The sequence below is a fragment of the Xenopus laevis genome, chromosome 6S (assembly GCF_017654675.1).
Source record: "Xenopus laevis strain J_2021 chromosome 6S, Xenopus_laevis_v10.1, whole genome shotgun sequence".
Lineage (NCBI taxonomy): Eukaryota > Metazoa > Chordata > Amphibia > Anura > Pipidae > Xenopus > Xenopus laevis.
In genome coordinates, this window is record NC_054382.1 from 72,021,602 (window position 1) to 72,046,136 (window position 24,535).

The 24,535-nt window shown below is 37.0% G+C and overlaps 1 protein-coding gene across 2 annotated transcripts in view; it reads right to left on the minus strand.

The window, feature by feature from the left end:
• Positions 1–24,535, minus strand: part of bcl2.S (B-cell CLL/lymphoma 2 S homeolog) — an 89,144-nt gene that overhangs the window by 584 nt on the left and 64,025 nt on the right.

Below are 24,535 nucleotides of genomic sequence, written 5' to 3' on the forward strand. Positions count from 1 at the left end.
AAGGTAGGCAGTAAGGACAAGGCTTCTTAAGTTTTATGTGCCTACTGGTTCCCTCAGCCCACCTCCCCTCATCCAGAAGGTGAAAAGAAGAGCAAAGGTCTACAGCTACTTAAACAATGCACCACACATTGTGCATCTTGCAAAAAAAGGCAGATTGAGCAACTTGTTCCTTGCTTGCTTTCATTATACTTACAGGATTAGACCAACAAAATGTATCTTCTTATGGGTTGCTATGCGTTATTTGCCAGTGTTACCAAACTGAAAACCCGTTTTGGTAACTGAGCAAAGAGTGTCAATACATTGATTATATTTGTAGATATTGTTCTATGAATAGTTACCAGTAGAGGGTGTGTTAGACCTCCATAAACCTTCAGGCCAAAAAAATACAGTATACTGCATGTCAATTGTGCTAACATATAATTGTATTTATTTTCTAAACATGACAATGAGACAGGTGCTCGAAGTGGCCGTTATAATGACACTTATGGGCTTTTAGCAGCACTGTTTTCACTTATTCATTCTGTACTAAAGACCTTTAGGCCAGAATACAAGCCCAAAGACATTTTGCAGTGCTTCAGACCCTAAATATGTCAGATCTTCAAATCACAACAGTAAATTCTGGATGTTTTGTGGGGAGTAGGGTTCCCACCTGGCCAGAATGTTGCTTGATGCCAATGTCATTAATAGGAAATGCATGAAGGTTGGTATTTTTTCTAGAAAAGATGGCAACCCTAGTGAATATACCTTGGGTGATCTACAGCTATTATTGAATTGCTATTCACAGATTCTGGTGCTAGACAAAGGACGTTCTTGGGTTTTAAAGAACAAAGAAAGTTAAAGTCAATTAGGGGTACCAGTTGTAAGGCACCACCTAGTGAATTTAATCATTTTCCTCATACCTTGGACTGGCACTCCACTTCTTTAAAAATTGCACTGGCCTAAGTTAGTATATGGCAGAACAGGCAGCTGCCTTCTTCTACCAGGAATCTTCCACGCCACTACATCAGGCATGCCGTCTAAACAGATCTAAACTTTTTGAAAAATGGAAATGGCCATTGTGGAAATGTATTGCACATAGGTGAGAGGTGACAAGGAGGCTTCTGCCTAGTTGCTTAGGCAAAACTAAGGTAATGTTTATAGCAGCTTGAAGAAATTAAGCTAAAATAAAATAATTTACAGTTACCATTAGTTACCAAATAAAGGATTGTGGACCTTTAAAATTCTATCTGAAAAGTAATTTATTGATTAAATGAAACCTCTGGGGTTTCCTGCAGGGTTTCATTCTAAAAAGACTCATGCTATTAAGGGATTTCTATTTCTTTAAAGAAAAAAAGGAGCTTTGTGAACTGCTGGAGACATATGACTTTAATGATTCACAAATGGACAATTTCATGATGTCAGTAATTAAAAATATTAATGATTTTAATGAGTCACGCATGATTAATTTCCCAGTTGAAACAATATCCCTCTTATCATGCCTCCCATGTGTGTTTATAGTGCATTCTCCAAATGGAAATTGGTTTATTAATTCAATAAAACTATGCAAATTACTATATTGCAGAACAGAAACATCAAGTCGAATACACATTGTACTTTCAGTTCATTTAAGGCAAAGCAAAATAAAACATCCTCTATATCACAGATCATTTAACAGCTTTTACAAATGTATATTGGATACGTATACATACTTTGAAAGAGCATAAGCTATTAAAAATGGCATATGCTGTTTTTCAGTAAGCATTGTATGTTATGCTGCTCAGCAGGAGTCTAGCTAGGAGGAATTTAGTAAACAAAACAGGAACCTTAAGAAAGGTCCCAAGGGGAACGAAAACATTCAATTCAATAAAGCTTCATATTGATTTTTTTCTTACCATTAGTAAAGTGTGCTATGTTATGATATATGATATATATATGATTTATATATATAGTTATTTATATTAGTAAATCTAATTAAAAATAGACATTATACTTATACTATTACCTCATGTGAATTGTCAAAAGTTTTACTCAAACTGCAAACTGCAAATATTTCTTTACTTTTCAATAGTCTTTTGCTAAACACTGTGTATAGGGTTATATAATTAACCAATATGGAGCTGTCTAATTGACTATCCAATAAAGTTTTATGACCCAGAATTCCCAACATATCTGTAAACTCTCTGCATGGCATCATGCTTTATAATAGTGTACAATAGGACAGGGTCCTGTCACTGCCATGCAGAGGTCAGACTGTGCTTACAGGACACCGGTAAAAAACCCAGTGGGCCCCATGGCCCCCACCAACCCTGGCCTCTCACAGCTGGGACTATGAGAGACGCCTCCCCCTACCCATGTCTGCACCCACTAGAGGGAAGGAAGTGGTAAGCGATATGTGACTGGTGGTGGCATTTGAAGGAGCTTATTGGAGTTTGCGACTAGAGTCGGGGGCCCGGATACCTCTGTCCGACACTGCTGCCATATCTGCTATATGCAAAGTATTTCCTATACATCTCTAATGAAAGATCACAGGCAGCTAAGCAGTCCCCAGCTTTTTCACCAAGGCCTAACCTGTTATCATTATCAGCAAATAAAATATGATTCGGGCTACAGGACTCTGCAAACATTAATCTTACATTTATATATACATTGCCTCCAGTGAAAAAGCAGAAGCAAAAGCAACAGAGAGGTAATATGTTGAGTGAACAGTATTTGTTATTAAGGAGCAACTGCTGGTATGAATGGTAAGCAACTCATTTGTAAATCACAACAGATTTGCAAGTAACACATAAGTAAAGTTGGCCTGATAGTTTGACAAACACTGAATATCATATTCAGCATATGCATATCTACTATATATTGGCACTGAATAAAAAAACATTTTTCATTAAGGGCATGGTGCTTTTACAGACAGTCCACTCAATGGACCAATAGTTAATTTACATCAGTGGAGCCTTTGGGCTAAGGTACCCTATGCACCATTGTATCCAAACCTCTACCCCTGAACTGGAAAGCTGATTCAGAGTGGGTGCACTCCAGCAAACCAATTCTGCCAGATGCCTTGATGTAATATAATAGGCAACAACAGGCAGATAACAACCCATAATAAAACCATTGAACATTAGTGCACTTTGTGCTAATTTTTTGCAAGTTCTGTGTTGTTCCTAAGACCTTTTTGCTGTATATATATATATATATATACATTTTTTTTTTTAATTTTTTAACCTGTACCAAGGCTAGCTGTTGGGCCTGTTATGTGAGTGCTCCTCCTTGCTGATAACTTCTATCTGTCTGTCTGTCTGTGTCTGTCTGTCTGTCTAGCTATCTATCTATAAAATCAGTAAGGACTGGGCATGTTCTTAAAATGGAAGAATGAATGGTGCAATACATGTTTTGATTATTCTTAAGAATTTGCTTTTTTATATAAAACAAACCATATTTGAGAATCAGCAAATATTACAGAGAACAAAATCTCACTGTATGATTTGTTATTCGATAAATTCGAATTTGTCAGGTGTCTAAATATTTTTGCAATGCATTCATATATACTAGGTGATCCCTAATGAGTCCATACTTTATCTGCTGCAGCAGCAGCTGGCAATAGCTCACTGCAATCGTGTTTTCTTTTGCTCCATTACTTTTCACTTACTTTTACTTTTTTAGCCAGCCTGATAAGGACAACTTCCGAATCTTGTTTGAACAGACTCCTATTATTAATCGTAAGCACAAAGCAGTTCTTAAACAAACACATGTAAATTTCACATTTTCATAATAAGAAACAGTTGTAGAATAATGGCATCCTTGTTTCACAAAGTAAATAAAGTAAAAGAAAAGAGAAAGTGGAGAATAAAGCAATAGAAAGACATGAATACACTAGGAAACAACAAGGACTGTTTGCTTAACTAAAGGTAGTATGCAAAGTGCAAGAAATGGCCAGAACCGGTGTTTTTGAATAGGCCAAATCCATAGCCATAAGTCATTGCACTCTACTTTCAAGGCCTGCATCAGAGAATGCTGTCTGTGTTTATGAAGTTTTTGGGGGTGCAGGTGGCACAAAGGTGTCCCCTCTCCTACCCCTAGCTGTTCCCTAAGGTGAGTGATATTCTGAGACAATCTGCAATTGGTTTTCGTTGTTTTATTATTTGTGTTTTTAGTTTAGATTTTTGTACAGCAGCTCTCCAGTCTGCATTTTGAGCAATCTGGTAGCTAGGTTTGAAAATACCCTAGCAACCATGCATTCATTTGAATAAGACACTGGAATGTGAAAAGGAGAAGACCTGCATAGAAAGATGAGTAATAAAAACTAGCAATAACAGCACATTTGTAGCTTTGCAGAGCATTTGTTTTTTTTTTTCAGTGACCCCCATTTGAAAGCTGGAAAGAGTCCGAAGAAGGCAAATAACTCAAAAACTATACAAAAATAAATCATGAAAACCAATTAAAAAATAAGTTAGAATTGGCAATTCTATTCTATACTAAAAGTTTGACCCTTTAATGAATTCATTATATGTTATCAGTGCTGGGTCAAAAAGTACTTGCACTAAAGGCAAGTACCCATTGTCTCAGTCTCGACTCATCCCACCCACTGGCAACCCACTCCCACTTTCCATTCCCTGCCTCTCTGGAAGTTAGAGCAAACTACAGCAAGCGGGTGCAGAGTCAGCGCCTATCAGCTTTGCCCTGGGCAGCTTCCTTTTTTGCCTACCCCTAGTTCCAGCCCTTTATTTTTTATAAAAGGAGCATATTTCTTATTAGTTGAAATTCCACGTGTATATGATGAGTATCTACACCATACTAAAACTATATTTTAAGGTGAACCATCCTTTAAGCAGAAACATTTAAGTAGATCAGCCAAAATCATTTGTAATAGCTGTAAATGTAACCAAGAAAAGGTTGTTACATTTTCGGTTACTGGAGAAAGGTTTTTTGCTGTATAAATGATAAAGACAAATGGTTACCAGCAGAGTTAATCCACTGTAGTAAAATGAGCATTATACAAATGGTTAAATGCACATAAAAGGTCTTCATTGATTGTAATAAAAAGGGGAAATGGGTCTTCCTGTTCTTCTGAAAGTCATATGTGGGTGGTAGGCAGGGCTAGCTTGAGGAAGTAAGGGCTTCCTTTCGATACCTGAGTAATTCAGCAGCTAGGAAGAACCAATACTTCCTCCACTGTCACTGGACAGGATATCCTTGGGAGTAAGAATGTGCTGACTGCAGCATAGTGAGGATTCCACTGCAGAATAGGAATTCCTTTTAGCTTGGCCTAAAATGTGCTGTAGTAAAGGATATGAGCATAATTCAGCAGACCCACCTCAAGTAACAATCTCGGCCACATGGCATTTAGTGCTAGCTTCAGCTTTCTTTATTTTATGAATATTGTCAGCATTATAGACAGGTAAACACATTTGCAACAGTTCTTCAGTAAAGCTAAACTATATATTGAGTGAAAAAAACATTATTTAGATTCTGCTAAATGAATTATTGCAGAATGTTATCACATTTACCTACACATGTCTGGAAATTCTGTACTTCAGTTTCCCCTTCTCTGCACTTGCACTGACTACAGCCTGCATAAATGTTTAGACAGCTGGAGGCTACAGTACTTTAAAACTATCAGCTCTCCTCTGCTTCTCACCGAGGTTTGCCTAAGTGAGAAAAAACCCCACTCCATACTCCATTACTTGTGACCCGCTGACCCAGTCCGACCCTGCTCACGCTGCTTTCCTGATGCCTAGAATCTGGAGCAACGCTGGTCATTTTGAAGTAAAGCAGCAATTGGCATCTAAAAAATGGCTCAAGTGTATAGGTTTCTTTTATAGCAGTGGACCAGATAATGGGAAATAATTTTTTGACTTTACAACCCCTTTCAAAATGGCAAAGTTTTAGTATAAAATTATCCAGTGCCACATAGAATTAGAAAAAAAGTATGTGAACACTGACAGGTGGACTTCAGTTGATTTAGTGCGCACAGAAACAAATCAGTATTTTCTGCACCTGTGCTTTTTATTTCTGGGAAGAACTTATAATGTGTGCCATGAGCCTTAGATAAATATTAGAGATATCTAAAAACCAAATCAAGGACCTCCTGTTTACTGAATCCTCTGCTGACCTATGAACACTGTTTCCATGGGTATTAAAGTGATGAAACCTTACAGAGGGGAGCAGAAAGTCTCCCAACCAGTGACAACATGAGCAGTATTGGAGATTTTTATTTCTCCATTTAATTCTTTTTCAGCTTCTTTCAAGACAGCAAAATACTCAGGTATTTACAACCCACAGAAAAGTCACACTATCTGCATGTCCATCATGGCAAGGATTCTTATTGCTGCATTACATTAGCCCTGTCCTCATTGCCTATATACTGTAACTAGATGTAGCCTTTATGTTACTATGTAACTGAATTTCCATATAATTTATATGTGTTTATAGATGAAATGGGGAAAATCCTGTGACCAGTAGAAGGAGCTGGGCACTGTTTAATCATAAATAAAATGTTTGTTCCAGTAATAATGGGGTAATTATGTGCAAGCATGATGTCTAGTAAATATGAGCTGTCCCTAAAATTAACCATATTAATCTTTCCTTATCAAAAGATGACTAATATTCATAACTTGCCATTTCTGTGCAACATGAGTAACAGTAAAATGTAATTCACACCCACTAATGTATAACTCTCCTGTAGAGAGCACAAATATGAATAACAAACATGAAAATATATAGGAATGTATAGAAATATATATTTTAAATGGGTTGTTCACCTTTTAGTTAACTTTATGATGTAGTGAGTGATAATGTGAGACAAATTTCATTGGGTTCTTATTTTTTATTATTTGTGGTTTTTGAGTTATTTAGCTTTTTATTTAGTAGCTCTCCGGTTTGCAGTTCAGCAATCTGGTTGCTAGTGTCCAAATTGCCATTACATGATTTCTATGTGTATAACATAGCAATTCCCCATTTTGTTTTTATGCGTGCATTAGGTTCTAACTATGCTGCTATAAATTGTATTTGATTTTATTTGGGTTATATAATAAAATACACTATGTTTGCCCAGGTGCAGTAAGCCATAGCAGGTTGCACCTGCTTAAAAGCAAACATCTATATTTTGGTTGCAAACTGTTACTGTATCTGGAAAACAGAGGTTTTTATTAAATAAAGAATAAAAAAGCCTGTTTAGGCCGAGATATACACTGGGTTAGAGTAATTACATAACTGATAAGGATTATTGTTTTTTTAATGTATGTGTTTCATGCAATTTAAATTTAGGGACACCTATTAAATGTGCCATTTCAGTGTTTTGCTTAGGGTTTACTGATGGTTTAGTTTTGTTTGTGTGACATCTTTCAGCCATAAAGATACAGTTGCCATTTAAATATACTGTTCAGCAACAATTATTGTTTTCGACAGTCCCCAAAAATCAGTCCCCAAAAAGTCCCCAAAAATCAGATTGGTATAGTAAACGTAAAGTACAAAAAAAAGATACATTTCTAGGTTATAATGTTTTAGAAATGTTTTCAAATGGCATGACATGTATGTTACTTCCTAACTAAATTTATATGATGTGGCTCAAAATACATATAAATGTAGACTAATAATCAGCCCATATGTTCCAATCAGCCTTACCTGTGCCTGAAGGGATCTGATGTGGTGCTTACATGCATATTTGCAAGTGTAGGTACTGAAATCCATGTGGTATTAACCTAATGAGTGTAATTGCCTATTTAAGCCGCACCTATTGTGTGCAATTTAGTAGAGAGTCATGTAACCTCAAAGACCAAATTTTAGCAGTAGAATGAATCTGACTGAAGAGCTCAGTGTGTTCCAGCTTTATAGCATGCCAAATGTGTTAAATATCAGCCCTGCTAGAGCTGCACTATAATTGACATCATTGTAAACTGCAATTGCCTAAGATCAATGATATTTCAGTTGCAAAGTGGAAAGGATCACTGGCTGCTGATACATGTAGTGCATGCAAATCTCTTTAGTTGGAGCACAAACTACTTGTCAGGAACTTAATAACATGAGTTACATTGCAGCAGGCAGCACCAAATCAGCCTTGTATTACCATGAACAGTGCTGAGTAGTGGCTAGAGCATTGTAAACGTAGAAAAGGGTTTTCCAAGGTGATGAATTAGCTTCACCAACTGGCAGACTGAGTTTGACACATGCCAGGAGAAGTCTACATGTGTAATGATGACTTGTAAAGGTTTGTGAAGAAGAAATAACATACAAAATGTAAATATCTGAGCTCCTTCACAATGTTTGGATTCGCTCCCTTGTTCCAATAAAAATCTAACATTAATGCTAGATTGTTAAAAAAAAAACATTCTGTGCTTCCTACTTTGTGGCAACCGTTCGGCAAGGGCATTTCATGTTTCAGAATGATAATGCCCCCATAAACAAATAAAGTCTGTACAGAATTGATTTGTTGAGATAGAAGTAGAAGAACTTGACTGGTCAACATAGAGCTCTGACCTTAACCCAAATAAATACCTGGGAGATGAACCTGAACACAGACTGCGAGCCAAGCCTATTCCAACTGAACGAATGCTCTAATGCTGAATGGGAGCAACTCACAACATTCCAAAATCTAGTGAAAAGCTTTCACAGGAGGATAGAGGATGTTATAGCAGCAGGTAACTATTACATATGTTGAGGAGCAGCATAATCATACACAATCTTACTATAAGACAGGGTTAGAATATAACCTTTGTTACATCATCAAGTGCATAACTTCAACTATCTGCAACATACATATGATGTTATTTCTACTCTGCCTGCCATAGCATTAAAGTGGTGAGGTAAATTGATTACTAACATTTTTTCACAACTTTGTAAATATTTTTTTAGTCTTTGACATCCCCATACAACAACTTCTTATTGAATCTTCCTTTGTATTACCAGCAGCCACGGTTACATTTCCAAAATAAAGACACTGCGTCCTGGGGGCTTTTATTAAGAGGGTTTAACACAGAAGTCATTTATAGATAAACACACTCTCACAATTAAGCCTTTCAAACAAATATTTAGAATAATAAAGAAAGATTTAGGGAAATCTACTTAAATTGCTTAATCTAGGAAAAAAGAGGTCACCATGGAAAATACATTATTTATGATCTGACCTTAATCCGAGGTTGTATAAAAACTGAAGTAGTTGTAATATATTTGAGATTAGTATAAAAACAAATAGCAAATATGAAAACATGAAGTGAGAGTGCACGCTCTATATATATATATATATATATATATATATATCATCCTTGATAAAGACCCCAAAGAGGGTCGAAACGTTGGAGACACTGTGAGTTTTGAATAAACCATTTTGACTTTCTTGGAACACGGAGTGCTGGTCCTTTTTTGCCATTTTTCTATATAACCATATTTGGCCATGCACCCGGCATAAAAACGCATGTGAAGGAGTGCGGGTATTTTTCTATAATCCTGCTATATATATATATATATATATATATATATATATATATATATATATATAAATTAAAGAATTGGGCTATTGTAACCACTGGTAATCCCTGTCAAGATATTTCCGGTCAACAATATTCAACAAATAATCAGATTGTACAATGTGTTAGAGAACAAGGTAAAGTTGTGCTCACCACTCATTTTTAAAACTATTAGGCCGGGGTGCAATGAGGCTGTGATCATAAAATACATATAGACAAATACAAGAGGTCCTCTGCACTCAACCCATTATCAATATATTTAAGACATTGAGACATTTTGTGCATACAGCTACTAAAAAAGCCTTACCCTTTAAACAAAACAGGGATTGTTTGTCCATACATTGCAATATATTTATGCTGGCCAACTACGTCAAAGTCATCCCATATCTGGCCAGTCCTACGCTCAATTTTCATCTGATTCATTAAGAATTCTGTTGCTTCATTATAAATTTTACACAGGGACTAAGTTTTACCTGCATCTTACTTGCTGCTTTCAAAGTAAAACTCTGAAACTTGGCTGCCCTTTTATTAGACACCAGTGGGATCACCTGACTATAGCTGGGAAGGGTGGGAGATACAACATGGAGCTGGTCACTGCTCCTGTATAACTATAACAAACAAGGGAAAGTTGTCACAGCCTAATTGCACCCCCGCCTAATTGTTTTAAAAATTTGTGGTGAGCGCAACTTTCCCTTGTTTGTTATACCAGCCAAAGTGAGTTATTTGTAGCTTGGCCAGGTCAGCTGAGAAGCACATGGATTCAGTCGTGCCTTCTTGGAAACATTGTGCCCTTTACAAACACACAACCAGATTCTTATTTAAACTAGAAATAAGGACTTTATCCTCTTAGCCTTTCCACAGTCAATGTAACCTTATTTCCATTAAAGAAAATATAGATCAAAAGCAGCTTAATCACCTGTTTAAAGGGAAAGACATGTTTGAGTTGTGCCTTCATAAAAACACAAGAGCTCATTAATTACACTGGCCCTCAGTGCAATAATTTATAGCAACCAGTCAGAAATTTGCTTTAATTATTCAACCTGCTGCCAACTGAATCAGTTGTACAGGCTGATACATTAGATAGCTTTAAGAAGGGGTTGGATAGCTTTTTAGCAAGTAAGGGAATACAGGGTTATGGAAAATAGCTCATAGTCCAAGTTGATCCAGGGACTAGTCCGATTGCCATTTTGGAGTCAGGAAGGAATTTTTCCCCCTCTAAGGCAAATTGGAGAGGCTTCAGATGGGTTTTTTTGCCTTCCTCTGGATCAACTGGCAGATAGGTAGTTAGAGTAGCATGGACCTTTTACCTGGGCCCCAATATGTAAAAGACACATATGGACTTTTTTATGAGCACAAATTAGCAACATTTTACCCATAATCCAAGCATCATTGTGACCTTGAGGGGTTGGTGCTCATGATGCAATTATTGCAAATGTGTAAAAAATGAGTACAGCTATGCATGGGCTTTGATATGAGTTGGACACAATTATGTTAAAAATGTTCATCTGTGCTCTATTTTTTTTGGGTGCAAGCTCCCTGTGCCAATTAACAATGATCCTGGAATTACTGCCTGCCTCGAGATTTGTGGTAGCTCCAGGAATCCCCTGTGTTAATGCACCATGTATGATTCAAAAGAGGAGGTGGGATGAAGAGTGGTGAAGTTCAAGGAGTGGCTTTAGCCAATAATGTGACAACTATAAATGATATAAATGAACAATTGTTAGCTATTTCTTATATAGAACCGGTGAAACTGTTCAATAACTACCTCCCTACATGGGGTCCCAGTCTTCCGCACTTGCAAGGGGCCCCTTTTCTCTAAATCCTGCCCCCCAATGAAAAGTATGTAATCAATGTTAAAACAGGGTAAAAGTATATTTTTCTTTATTAAACGTAAATGTATAATTTTTAAAGGTCTGCCCTAAAACATTCCTTGTAATCTGCCCCCTATCAATAAAAGCAGACCATATAGAGGTGATTCCTATACAGATAGAGAAAAAATGTCTTTGTGCACATTTGCCATGAATTTATTTGTAACACCTTGGAGTAGTAACACAAAGAGTAGAATTTTTAGACTCATAGAGCACATGTCCCATAAGGTGCAAAGTTAATACCTGTGCTGAGAACAATTACATAATTAATTATGTAGTGTCATATCGCTCTTTGCTTTTCCTTCACTCATATAGTTATGTGATGCCTTGAAACAAAATGGTATGTAGCTAGGCAAAACATTTAAGAACACTTAAAAAACATATGGACCATATTTGGAATGACAAGTGGTCTGTTCATGTCAAAGCTAATTACACTAAACATACCAATGTTAAAACAAAACAGATTTCAATACAATTCAATAGATCATCACATTTCGAAGTATAATTTTGAAAATGTTACAACGTTTTTTAAAGGATAACACAATAATACTATAAAGACTTATTTTAAATATTTCATTTTCTGTTACGAGGCCTTTGTTTATATTTATTTACAAGTGCAGTTGCAGTATTTTCTGTCAGTGGGAATATAAGGTTGGCCATTCATCTTGTTTCCAAAATCCATTCAAATTTCTAAGTCGCTGTGCTTTGTAGAATCTCAGGAAGTGTGTTTTTTGGTCATAAAAATTATACATAAGTTTTGTATTTTGTTCTCTTGCCATTTGAAGTATGAAGGCATACAGTAGTACTGTACTGAGAACATAGTGAGGCTTAGAGTATTTATAAACACTGGGCAAGTTTGCACCTGGGCAGTAACCCATGTAGGATGGTGGTGATAGGTGTTCTGGCCATTAGAAGTTGAATTATTCCATAATACTAATAAATCATGTGATTTAATTGCCCTGTAAAGTGAGTTAAGAGTGCTTCCCATGAATAATCATGGATACAGGCCCCTATAGTTTATTGTTATAAGGGTACTGCAGATGCTTGATTACAAACGACAAGCAAGTTGAGACAAAACTTTAAGTTCTGCAACATTAGCTGAAGAACAGGCTAGCAAGATACACGTCACTCATGGCAAGAAAAAAAAATCCCCCATTGATAGACCCAGGGCTTCACTTCCTAAAATGTGCATTCAATTCAGATTTTTCTGGCAGAATCCTTTGGTCAGGCTGTCACAAATTTAGGAAGTTGAGTAATAAGCTCTTGGTTAACCACCATGCATCCTGCGTGCTCTGTGCTCTCACTGAAACACGATTAGCACAAACTTCTGTATTTGTATTATGAAGCTTAATTAATCAAAGTTTATGTTCCACAATTTCATCATTCAATCATTTATAAAGATATATAGAACACAAGCATTAGCCTTTAACCAGGCTGCAGGTTTTTCCAGCATCCGATGGTAGGCTGGTACAAGCAAGACAGTTTACATTAATTACATCAATGATATCAGCTAGGCAGAGTCTTGCTGGGCCTTGAGCACTGGTGCTGTGGCAAAACAGGCTTTATGTAGTTTGTCTGTTCAGCCTACAACCATTCAGATGCTTTTGAACAGAACAAAACACTGAAGGGTCAGATAAGTGATATCAAGGGAATTAAACTTTTATACATTTTACATTATTTCTATATCGGGAACACATTTATGCAGCACTTTACAGAGATCATAGTAGACAGAATTTTATCAGGAACCAGGAGTGTGAGAGAAAACCAGAGTACTATATATATATATATATATATATATATATATATATATATATATATATATATATACACAGAAGCCCAAATTACAACGTACAACATTTCTGGCCTACTTCTCTAGTTAAGCTTTAGTTCTCCTTTAAGACTTTTTTGGGGTTATGTAATAACAGTGATTAAGTTTACCTACATGCAGTAACCCACAGCAACCAATCAGCAGGTAGCATTTACTGGTCAACTGTTTAAAGACATTTTATTGGTAGGGGCGTTTCTGCGATAAGTGAAGGTGACCACCTTGCCTCAGGTGGCAGCTTCTCAGAAGTTACCAGGGGAGGCAAAAAGCCACTCCTGGTAACTTTAAGAATAGAATTTTATTAATGTTATTAAACTGGAAATTCAGCTTTTCTAGCGCAGAGAGCACAATTTCGCTCTGTGCGCTAGTGATGCGGCCCCCGGGACCCCCAATGGCAATCTTAAGCTAAACGAGACGGGCGGGGGCGGCATTTCGATCGCGGCTTCAGGCAGCATTACAGGCTGAAACGCGCTTGTTGGTAGAATGAAAACATAGTAATATAAACAACTTACTGTTGTAATTCTAGGGATATACAAGACATTCTGTAGCAATGGGCCTCCTCCACAGCCCCACAGTATTAGAGAATACTGAACTACTGTACCAATCTTGCTGCATTGTCTATTTATATCGGAAGTTCATTAAGACCAGTGGGAATTGACCTGTTTACATTGGATCTCTGGATAGCATACTGAAATTGTATACATACAGGAGGCAATCAATATAAAACCCACTAATGGCTTCAATGCACAATACCACTCAAGTGGTGCATACATAACCCATTACATAAAAATCTTATACATATTAAATCATGATAAAGTTGCCAAATAAAAATCTTTAATGTAGAAATTGAACAGCACCATCAACTTGAAAGTGGTTTAAAAAGCCTTTATTTGTGCTCTTGTGGGCATCCCCGCGACGTTTCAGGCCATGTGGCCTTTTATCAAGCTGTAAATAAAAATCTTTAAACAAAGTAGCCATTTGTGCAAAGGCGTATTATTGCACATTTTAATTGAGCAACTTCCAGTTTCTGGAACGTTCCCTTTGTTTAGAAAAGTCAGAGATGACAGTAAGATGAGAAAATGCCTGCTGGAAATTCAAAGCTGATAAACAAAGTACTAATGAATAAATGGATTACTATAAACCAACATTTCAATTTAATCTTTACTGATCTCCAAGGCCTTTTGGGATTAATAGCCTCTAGTTGCTATGCTTAACAGATTCAGCACCTGAATACAGAATAACATTTTACTTCATATTTCGTTTCTTTTTCAAAAAAAAATTCAAATGCATTTTGGTACATAGTCATGTTTCCAAGAATCTCAGACAACACGATCAAACAAAAATCATATTTGTATAATGCTAATCATTAAAATGAGTACATATGTCATTCTGGCTGACTATGATACTTCCAAGAAATGAATAACAAATATTAATTAGATCTGGAAGAGACTTCCTAGTACATTAAACTCAAGCAGAAGCCACAATTGTTTCTTTGTATAACTCCTTTGTTCAAAGTAAGAACCAGTGAACATTCTGCTTTCGTAAATATTCATATTATATTGCTTGTAATTAAAAGTTAAAATCCTGTTTTTATAGTGCCGCTTAATAACTGGATGCTTTATAAATACATTATAATAATAACAACAATAAGATATAATATAGTATAATATAGACAAAATACTATAGACAGAGTAGAAACATGCTTATAATCTTTAATATTCAGGATTTATTTTTCATTTAAAATCTTTTGAAATTAACCTAAACATGCTGCAGGAATTATGTGAATTAACTGTAATCTAGTATTTATTGTTCTGAAATTTCTGAATGCCTAAAACCTGTATTTATACATACAGTATGTATATACTGATTATCTGATGCCTTTACCTGTTGATAAATGAGCCACACTTTTTTCTCAGCCGGTGGAAAAACTTAAAACAGCTGGCAGTGAAAATGCCTATATGAGGCCAAATTGTCAGATGTCAGCCTGCATGTGTAACATTGCCCTACAGATGATGTATACTACCCCCATCTGATAACATGAAGCCTAGTTTTGCAATCTAATTTGTGACTGGAATGGTGGTAAAATCATAACATGATGGTTTAGATGGGCTTTAACCAACTGCTTGCATGTAGAGGGCATATTTTACTTTGTATCCACATAATCTCAGTTCATTTCTTATTAAAATGAGAAGAGAAAAGAGTTGTAGACAGGCAAAGACATCGAGAATTACTGTACATAAAGGGCCACATTAGACCTCTGGGACCACAGTTGGAAAGCTTTTTTGTGTTTGTAGTGAATTTGCACTTCGGAAATGAGTGGAACAAAACTAAACTAATCTTGTGCTATGGCTAATTGCTCATAGTTGTTTTGTCTCTGCCTTGCCCTCAACCGCATTCCTTATTGTTTTTTATACTCCTTTTTATTACTGCATTAAGAAAAGAATACAAGAACCATCACAGTGATATGGTGGGTGGTAGTTTGTAGGCAGAGTAGAGCAAACCGTGGAAAGTCATTTTGTTTTAATGTCACAAATGAAGCTAATGGAGCTGTGGTTATGTCCCATCTAAACTGCATAACATTGTTACAAGTGGAGCGTAAGGAAACTTTATGTTCGCCACAACAACTGTATTAATGAACATCCCAAGCAGCTATTAATGATTATAGGAAATAGTACTCTGGAAATAAATAAATTCATTGGCGCCAAAAGTCCTTGTGTGGTGAATCTGTGGGGCATGAAAGCACAAATAGCAGGTGCAAAATTTTGTGTTTTGCTGTTCAAAGAAAATGCTGCATTCTGGGAAAATAACTTAGCCAATAGTCAGTCTCTCCTGTACACTACTACTTCCACCATTATTTCTCTTCCACCATTATTTGTGGTTATTTGTAGTTATTTAGCTTTTTATCCAGCAGCACTCATGTCTGCAATTTCAGCTGTCAGGTTGCTAGGGTCCAAATTCACATAGCAACCATGCATTGATTTGAATAAGAGACTGGAATATGAATAGGAGAGGCCTGAGTAAAAAGACGAGAAATAAAAATTAGCAATAACAATACATTTGTAGCCTTACAGAACATTTGATTTTTAGATAGGGTCACTGACCCCTACTGTATTTGAAAACTTGAGTCAGCAGAAAAAGGGCTAATAATTCAAAAACTACAAAAAATAAAAACGATTTAAAAAGTTGTTGAAAATTTGTCATTCTATAACATACTCCTATATCTCACCTGCACTGGTATAATTTATCAGGCACATAATTTTATATAATTTTATCAGGGTCGAAATTTCGAATTCATGTGAGGTTTTTTTTTAACTCACATGAATTCTATTTTAATCGAAATTCGATTATTCGACTATTTATTAATAAAATCGAATATGTAAAACTCGAACAAATTTTACCGACTCGAAAACTCGATTGGAATTCGACCAAACTTGATTGTCAGGAAGGCTACAAACAACTCCAAATTGTACACTGCAACTCTCCCCTTGACTTGGAGACTAAAAGGAACACCAAGAGCCCCAATAGTGTAATATATTTTTACAGGGAGTAATGGTAGAGTAAACAAGTTAATACTCACAAACCAGGGTTACCGATAGGCAACCACTGTATAGGCAGGTGGGGAGATTATCCTGACCCCACTCAGGAATAAAACGTCGCTCTCTGTAGAAAAAGAAAAAGGGGATGATACCCCTCCACTCGGGGTGGACTCGATATAGTAGTAAGACAAAACAGAGGCGCCAAAAGGATAAAAATAGCTAAAAGCACTTAAAAACCCAATGGGTAATTCAGAGGAGGTAGTAATGAACTTACCTCCTCCAAGCAGACACCAACGAAAGTGGTAATTTTCAATAATAGTTTATTCACAAAAGAGTATTGCAACGCGTTTCGCAGGCATTTACTGCTTCATCAGGCAATATGGAACGGGAGCAAAAACAACTAAAAAAACAGAGACAGGCAAATTTGTAAAAATAAAATTGTAAAATTTGTATACAATAATATCTTACAAATTTGCCTGTCTCTGTTTTTTTAGTTGTTTTTGCTCCCGTTCCATATTGCCTGATGAAGCAGGAAATGCCTGCGAAACGCGTTGCAATACTGTTTTGTGAATAAACTATTATTGAAAATTACCACTTTCGTTGGTGTCTGCTTGGAGGAGGTAAGTTCATTACTACCTCCTCTGAATTACCCATTGGGTTGTAAAAGTGCTTTTAGCTATTTTTATCCTTTTGGCACCTCTGTTTTGTCTTACTACTCCCCTTGACTTATACAGTAATTCGGCAGGTTTTAGGTTGCGAATAGTACTCAAATTCTTAAAGGGCCAGAGTATGATAAATCTCAAAAATTTAATTTGAATTTTTTTAAAAAAACTCAAATCCAGTTTAGATAGTCGAATTTGACAGATATGACCATAAAAAAATGTGAAAATTTGAATTCTATTTTTCAATTCGACCCTTAATAAATCTGCCCCTATGTGTTTGCTCCAGGAAGACTACTATAGTTTATATAAACAAGCTGCTGTGTAGTTACATGGGCAGCCATTTAAGCTGAAAAAAGAGAAAAGGCTCAGGTTACTTAGCAGATAACAGATAAGATCTGTAATTTAATACAATGGTATTCTGCAGAGTGCATCAGTTATCTGCTGTGTAACCTATATCTTGAACAGCTGCCCCCATGGACACACAACTTATTTATATGAACTATAGTAGTCTTTCTGAAGAAAAGACATACCTTTTACCATTGCAGAGCAACACTACATTATTTTTTAATAACTACCCTTTAGCCTGGATACATTTCCTATTATGGGTAGTGACGTGTATATCCAGGAAGATAAGTATGGCAGCGCATTGTATGAAACAATGATACATTTTATTGGCTAATTTAGTAGATTAAAGAATGCATTTTTTAAAGATTATGCCTCTTCTTTAGGCATAGTATCAGACTAAAGCTGGCCATAGACGCAAAGATCCGATTGTACGAATCGAGAGAGTCCCGACATTTTTCGTTCGGCTAAGATCGGTCGTTTGGTCGATCAGACAGGTTAAAAGATTTCTGTCGGCTGCGGGTAATATCTCTGCATGTATTGCCGATGTATTGCTAGAGGGAGACTGTCACTAGCTTTTCTCGGACATAACTTTCGTATGATTGCTGTCAGGGGCAGAACATCAGCTGATCTGTTCTTTTCTACTTTATTTGATCTGAATGGTTAGTGGCAGGTCAGAGATGGGGAAGTCTTTGCATCTATGGCCAGCTTTATTAGGACTGATTTACAATTCCCTGGCAGTGTGCAAAAAAAGGGTGCAATTAACCAGAGCTGTAACTAGAGGGGGGCGAGCCCTGGCGCGGGACATGCAGCCGGGCCCCCCTCCGTACGGCCAGAAACGGCCGCATTAGAACAGTGGCGCGAGCTGCCGGGGGCGCCCTGAGGGGGTGCGGGCCATGGCCCAATCGCACCCCCTGCTCCCCCGGTAGTTACGCCACTGCAATTAACCTTTGTTTTGCACTTTCCAGTTTCAGATCACTGGGGTCTGAAGACTGCTTTAGGCCATGCTAGATTAGATGCTAGATAGCACTAATGCATTTAGCCCATGGAGAACGTAAATGAACCCTTATATATAAACTCAAAATTAGAGCAGAAAAAAGTATAAATTACACTTTATATTAGTGTCTCATTAAAATTTACAACATTGCTGCTTGAAATGCCAGTGCTGCTGTTAACAATGAGAAGAGATAATAAGGTATAGCTTAAGCAAAATAAACAATTTGTTGGACTACAGTATAAACTATTGAAGAACGTGTAAGACAGTGCCTGGAATGGCAGCGCTGAGGTAGATAGTTTTATATTTGTTCCCCAGATTCTTGCCTTTATGCTAACCGCACCACCAACTGGTTTGTAACAACATTGGGCACTATGTAATAAAAGGCGTAAGCAGAATACAATTCACAAAAATAAGAATAAAAATTTGTATTCAGCAATGCTGATAAAAAGAGTTGCCACTTTATAAAGATATTTACAGTATATAAACTAAGCACAGCGCAATGCTGATACAGGAACAATGCTGCCCCCCTCACACCCTGCCACCTGAGGGGAGTTTTTAACTCATCTCATTGGTGCAGCCCCCTCACCAAGCAGTGCATATTTCTGAGATAATTTGATGTGTACAGACAATTTTGTTGCTGTTGTTTGACAAAAAAGGACCTATTGTAACGATGTATTCTTTTGATAGCCCCCATGAAGCATGATCCACCCACTTGTATAACTGAATCAGTGTTGGCAACATAGGAGAAGCACCTCAATGTAAACTACTTGTATTTAGGGTTGCCACCTTTTCTAAAATTCTTTACCGGCTGGTGGGGGGTGGGGACACAAAGGGGTGGGCCGTGATGTCAAAATGGGCGGACCGTGACGTCAAAAGGGGCGGGGCCGCGCCACGGACACTTTTAAGATGCAAAAGAAAAGTTAAGTTCCAGGGGATTGGGGGCAGGCTGAGGAGTCTTTTTAAGCATATTACAAATAAAAAAAGCTACATTGCCGGTAAATTTGTAATACCGGCCCGGGCCTTGGCAGGTATTTTACCGGCTAGCAACACTACTTGTATTATGATCCTTGCATGACGCATAATGATATATAGTATGTACACACTTTACAGCTGAGTAAAAAATATTTTCTGGTTTGCCATGTTACAGTCATCTGTCTGGGCACCAAAAATGAGTCTAGTTCATAAACGGAGAATGAGAGAAGAAGGGACTTTCCAGCACAGCCAAATTACTTCTTTCATTGCCTTCCTTCTAGTTTCAAGATGACATGATTATAAAAAAATTTAAAATAAAGCTAATTTTTAGAAAAAGGGGATAAACAAATTGACAAGAAATGAGAATAGACTAGAGTTAGGGGAATTCCAGCTCCAGCACAGCTAAAATATATACTGTATTACATGATCATAACAGTGTTCTGTTGACTCTGTTCCAACAGCAAAACACCTGCAGTTATGAATACACACAGACATGTACAAGAAAACATAATTGTTTAGCTGTGGTGCGGGGATCTTCACTGTGTGGTTCTTTAGTCTTTGCTGAACTAGAACTCCCATCATTGCGGATGATTGATTGCTATGGGTTAATAGACAAGTAGCAAACATAAGATCATTTACACCATCAGCTCAATTGTAAACCTGAGAATTAACAGGCTAAAATTATCAGAGTAGCTAAAAAAAATAAAATAAGGGGAAAGAATGATCCATTCAGCTCTTATTGCTGCTATTTGACAAATACAGAGTGACGATAAAAAGAAAGGTACTGTATAGTAGCCTTTTAAAAGAAGTAATCTTGTCAGTGCCAGTGCTATCATTTTGCAGTTACAGTAGATGGCACCAAAATATAATTACATTGGTCAACGAATTTTTTTTTATAAATGCAATAAACCATATTTCAAAATAAATACAGCTTGTTAGTTATGTTTTTATTCGATTTTTGAAGGGTAATTTTTAAAAAGGTATCTTGTACTGCCACCAATTATATTTTTCTGTGATTATTGTGACAATCCATGCATAACAGGTAACTGGGGAAAACTAGAAGGCAGACTACAATGCCAAACAAAGAGTTTATCTATGCGAGTTTAAGATAAAACATATAATTATGTCATTAAAGCTATTGGAATTCACAACGAGCATATAATTTCCAGTTATTTTGATCTGTACTTGGCAGGCAGACATGGAAAGGACTAACATACAACCTCAAAGGTTTTTACAGACTACCACAGATAAACCTGCCATTATGAGGGTTAATTTATTATGCATTATACACCAACTCACAATTACAGACATTGGGATCACTGCCTCATTTATGCATCTAAACTAAATTGCTAGCCTTGCTTTCAACATGGCTAATGCCATTTATTTTCTAGGAGAGGGCTGTCCAGCTGCAGACCTCAAGGGCATGAGCAGCCTGCAACTGACATATATTCCTGCTCAAGCAAGCCATTAAGGATTCACAGATTTGGACTAATTTACCTGAAAGGCAAACATAATATTTCAACCTATTAAAGCCCTAATTCTATGATAATTAGACATATCTCTACTGTTTATTAAGTTAATTAAAAAAAACTGCACCCTGAAATGTTGAAATGTACTAAATTAAACACGTGCACTGTTTCTTTTGTCAAGGTTTAGAAAAGGTAATAAACATTGCATCGACGTTTCAGTTCTTGGTTCTCAAGATAAAGTATGGCATCTTGAGAAAGGTTCTAAACCAACAACCGAAACGTCGACGCAATGTTTATTACCTTTTCTAAACAAACCTTGACGAAAGAAACGGTGTACGTGTATCTATTAGAGTTCTATATATATGAATATATATATGAATATATATATAGAACCATTCTGCAAATATTGACAGCACTCCAAGGATATTCACAACTCAACGATTTATTGAAAATCCAACATTTCGGCTCCTTCCTGGAGCCTTTGTCAGGGATAATATATCTAAATATATCTAAATATATATATATATATATATATATATATATATATATATATATATATAAATTACTCTCTATATAAAATATTGTATGAATGTAGTTTATAAACTACTAGGGATGCACCGAATCCACTATTTTGGAATCGGCCGAATATGGAACCGAATCCGAGCCTTAATTTGCATATGTAAATTAGCGGTGGGAAGGGGAAAACATTTTTTACTTCCTTCTTTTGTGATAAAAAGTCACACAATTTCCCTCCCCGCCCCTAATTTGCATATATAAATTAGGGTTCGGGTTCGGCCGGGCAGAAGGATTCGGCTGAATCCGAATCCTGCTGAAAAAGGCCGAATCCTGGCTGAATCCCGAACCGAATCCTGGATTCGTTGCACCCCTATAAACTACATTTACAGTAATTGATTTAATGGTATATGGTGCATCATATGAATGCATTTTGTGCTCCTGTTAGGGTTGCCACTTCCCCCCTTTCAAATCAAACACAAATGGAATCCACATCCTGCATGGCTAATTAGCAATTCATTTTTCTGTCTAAAAACCTAGTTACTTTGCAGGGAAAGAAAAAGCAGCTGGGATGGGTGTTGTACATCCTCCTCTGGCTTCATCTACATTTCTGCCCCAAGGGTAGTCCATTGTATAGAATTCTTTATGTGTTGCCTATACATTCCACTGCGGGTACCACATACTATATATATCATACAGGGTAAAGAAAAATCAGCACACCCTCTCTCTTGTCTTATTCACTCTAACCCTAAACTAATTTAAGGCATCACTCCAATCCCACCTGGGAGAAAATTAATATTTAAGATACAAACATATTGGACAACATTTAAACCAAAACCACCTTGTTCAAAATCACATCTGAAAAACTGACTTCTACTTATCTGTGCACTGGTAATCTTAATTTTTTAAATGGCTTTTGCGTGGTGTCAAAGGTGCGCTCACACTGACAGCTGTTTTTAGAACAGACTGAAAATACCTGTAAACAGGGTCGCCCCAGCCACAATCCCCCTTCCCCACACAAGAGCTGGGGCCCACTGGTTCCCAGTCTGACCCTGCCTGTAAAAGTTTAAAGGGATCATTTATGATTGCAACTGCAAGTCAGGTCACTTTAAAATGGGTGCAATTGCTGCGCAGGCCCGGATTTGCAGCAAGGCCACATGAGCCCAGATTTAGGGTGGCATAAATTAAGGGGAGTCATGCTGCTCTGACACATGGGGTATTTTCTTGATTCTGGAGCACTAATCTCAAGGCATTACAGAAAAGGATGCACATGCACATGATCCTGCAGAAGGGAAGGGGCTACTGAGGACACTGGCCTCCTCACACCCTCAGGGGAAATCTCGCCCTGTTGCTGAGCAAATTTACAAAATTCATTAAAGGTACTTGCAACCAATCACATCCTTGTATTTCTGTATACCTGTGCCAAGCACCATTGTGTCTGCCTCTTCGTCTGAATCGTGCATATGAGTGCCTGCTGGCTCCAACCTTAATGTGACGAAATTCCCAGGGTTCTCACAGTCAAAAACTCATAAAAACTAACAACTGCAGCAGCAATTATGTTGTAATTTTAGGGAAACTGATGCATTTTTGGGTAAAACATGGTGAATTGTGCCCAAAATGTCACTGTGCACAATGCACTTGCATTTGTAAATCAATTTTTCAATGACCCCCAGCCTACATTATGGATACATGGACCTTAATGTATCATGTCATCATCTGAGAACTGACTGAACACAACCTATGTGTGCATGCAGAAAATAGCAGCTGTTAAAATGTTCCTAACCACTTATTACTGCTTCAGATTATTACTGCTTCCCATACAGATTTATGGGGAAAGTGTCAGCCTATGGTAGACAGACTGTCAGACTACTGCTCAGAATTACTGAAGTGAGTATTTTGACTGCCGCTGTTTTCCAACAATGAGTTTCTAAAATTTAATATATAAAGTGCACATCAACCATGACATAATAACACCCTCTAAACTCCTGACCCCCTGGATTCATTGGATCCAATGTAGTTACACCCCTGAATGCAAGATCTGATAAATGGTGCAGTGGGTCACAGACTATTTATTGGTGAGAAGAGAAGAAGAGAAACGCTGCTGTTGATAGTAGTGAACACGTGCAAACTTTCCTTTTAAGTAGTTATATTTTCCTATCTATATATATATCTATTGTCTAATGACCTTAAAATAGTTGTATTGGTTTCAGGGATCAACCATTGAATCTGGGTGATGAATATATTTCTATTTTTATACCTTGACAACGACAAAGAAAACAATGCAATTAAATCAGGATCAAATTAACAAAGTGAAAAGGTCAACAAAAAACAATTCTGTCTCCCATCCATTACTAGTACTCTGGAAGTACTTAGGATATTTTGAGTCACGCATATTGTTCATTGTTCTTGGGCATATGGTGAATTCTCTGCTTGGATTCCAATACAAGCACTGCCTTCGGCCTAAGCTAAAAGCCACTCTTTGTAGCTCAAATAGCATCAAGCACAACATGTGATGTTAATCCATTGCTCCCCCGTTTTTCAGCTTCAGTTGTCATCATTCACTGGCAAGCCATTATTGTTACAGAATGCACTGCAGAGTGCTAAACTGTAGAGCTCTAGAAGACTGAGAGGAGGGCCAACCGTGGTGGCACATTTAAGGAATTAAGCTAATACCCCTTTTCTGTGCTACAGCACCATGTTTTTACCAAGTTGTCATAAGTATCCTATGGTTCATTTTATGTACACGACTTCTTTGTGTGTATATTAAACTCTTGCACTAAATTTTCTGGCTTCTAAAAAAATGTTCCCATACACTTCACTTAAATTTCACCTAAATAACATGTCTGAAATTTGAAATTAAATAGGAAAAGAAAAGTTGCAGAAACAAATGTTTTTGCTTTAAAAATGGCTTATA